The 2,379-nt window shown below is 39.1% G+C and overlaps 1 long non-coding RNA gene across 2 annotated transcripts in view; it reads left to right on the top strand.

The window, feature by feature from the left end:
- The window catches only part of LOC128876868 (uncharacterized), a 29,772-nt gene that overhangs the window by 733 nt on the left and 26,660 nt on the right, over nt 1-2,379 (top strand). For both annotated transcript variants that reach the window (XR_008457140.1, XR_008457139.1), the window contains exon 2: nt 1,801-2,145. This is a non-coding gene — a long non-coding RNA (uncharacterized LOC128876868). The remainder of the gene's footprint in view (nt 1-1,800; nt 2,146-2,379) is intronic.

Genomic DNA, 2,379 nt, shown 5'->3' with positions numbered 1-2,379 from the left:
AGTATTGTATTAACGTATATGTTTAGTAAACAATAGTATAAGTTTTATTTACATAACTTACTGTAGTTGTTAAATAACACGATTTAAACAAAACATTGTCTGATTTTCGTGTTACTTTAATATTCGGACACTTTTAGAAACTATGTATTTTGAGGCTAATTTTTATAATAATATGTGTTTTAATATTTTATTAGGTAGCCATTCTGTTGTATCACTTCTTTTAAACGTTGTGGCATATTGCTAAGGATTTTTTTAAAATATTCAATAGTTATTTTGTCCCATTCTTCTTTTAACCGATGTTTCAACATTTCTTTTGAAGATATTGTTGTCCCGATACGTCGCTCTAGTTCATTCCACACATTTTCGATAGGACTGAGGTCAGGTGATTGAGGTGGTGGTTGTAAAACTTTTGGACAATTATACAGTAAATATTGTTGCACGATGCGTGCCTTATGTTTCGGGTCATTGTCCTGATAAAACTTAAATGTGTTCAAAATTCCCGTTTGTGTAGCACTTTTGTGTAAATTATTTTTTAATATGTTCAAATACACATTTTTGTCCATAATATTGTCAATAAAAACTAATTCGCCCAACCCAAATGTGGATATACAGCCCCAGACAAGCACACTGCAACCTCCGTGCTTTCCAGTCGGCCTTAGTTTTTTAAATTTAAATTCTTCATTTTTCTTACGCCACACCATCCTTCGTCCATCTGATCCAAAAATGTTAAATTTACTTTCGTCGGTGAAAATGACATCGTTCCACCATGTTTCTTCCTTGAACACAAATTCTTTAGCAAAATTTAATCTCTTCTTTCTAGAGAATCTCTTCTTCTTTCTTCCTAGCAACTCTTCCATTGCTACCACCATCTTTTAAGGCTCTGCGGATTGTTTGGGGATGTACCTTCTTCCCAGTCTCGTTTAAGAGCTCTGTTGCTAATTTTGGTGCACTGAGTGAAGGATCCTTCTTTATTTTTCGTATTAGTTTCATCTTATCACGTGCATCCAACTTCTTCGTTTGACCCTTTTGGGGTACAGAGTCTATAGTATAGACTCTATACGATCCTCGTATTTGAACCGTTTGATGATATTTGCCATTGTACTCTTACTCATGTTGAGTATGGCAGTAATTTGTCTACATAATTTCCCCTTTGCATTGTGAAAAATCACAAGTTGTCGTATATTATACGTGGTATTGCTTTTGCGTGGCATTATACACGTGCACGTAACGGTTATCAAAGAATAACTGATGAAATAAAGCTTGTTAGCATCATCCGAACAGTCAACTGTGTTTGTAAACAAACACTCCTTCTAACTTGAAATAACTCTGCGTAAACACTCAGAAAAGGTGCTACACTACCAAGTGTCCGAATATTAAAGTAACGCGAAAATCAGACAATGTTTTGTTTAAATCGTATTATTTAACAACTATTGTAAGTTACGTAAGTAAAACTTATACTATTGTTTACTACACATATACCTTAATATAATACTTGATTATGTTTTTTATTTGTTTTATTAGAAACGAAGTTACGATGTGAAAATGTAAAAATCTCATAGCGTCCGAATATTAAAGTTACTCACTGTATATACGCGTGGTTCGGACAAGTGACGAATGTACTGTACAAAGGTATGGTCTCGTTAACAACATATCGTGTCGTTAACTTAACCTTGTAACCGAGGTACTTCTTATACGAATTTCAAAACTATTTGGAAAACACGTACCCCCCAATCCCTGTCTCGCGTCCTCGACGCTAATTGTTTCCTTCCAGGAATGAATGAGATCCTTTGGTTTTTGCAGGGATTAGTGGCAGGGTGCGAAACACGTGCGCGGGCTTGCGGTCGAATTCGAGATTCGAGGGATCGAAAGGCGCGCGCGAACGCCTTCCAGTTGTCCCGCGCACGTTAACGAGGATGCGTCGAAGCGGCTCCTAGCTGTCCGAGCAGTTTGAACTGTTTGATGTGTCGTCGTCGCGTTCGCGCGTGTCGTCGCGACGCCTGAGGACTCGACGCCGGGAGTATTCTCCGCTTGGCGTGATTGCTGGGCTGCGGAAAAAGGGAGGCAAGTGTTCGAGTTCGGGGCAGCGACACTTCGACGAAAATGAACGGCGTCCAGCGAATGCCCACCGACGCCTTCGACGTCAAGGTAAGTTTCTAAACTTGTTCTTTCGTGTCGTACAGACTAGTTGCTGTCTATCGGCTAGGTCAATGCTATAGGTTACACTTTTTCGATCTATTGTCGTTCTCGAGAGAGTATTAGAATTCGAAGAGAATCAGGGGAGGTTATACTCCGGTTTCGTTAAATCGAGAAAGATTCGAGCGATCAGCAGTAGATAGCGCGACAGTTCGATGATTGGTTTGGGTCAATCGTGACCCATGT

The sequence above is a fragment of the Hylaeus volcanicus genome, chromosome 5 (assembly GCF_026283585.1).
Source record: "Hylaeus volcanicus isolate JK05 chromosome 5, UHH_iyHylVolc1.0_haploid, whole genome shotgun sequence".
NCBI classification, from domain to species: domain Eukaryota; kingdom Metazoa; phylum Arthropoda; class Insecta; order Hymenoptera; family Colletidae; genus Hylaeus; species Hylaeus volcanicus.
This window is presented reverse-complemented; position numbering and strand designations above follow the sequence as displayed.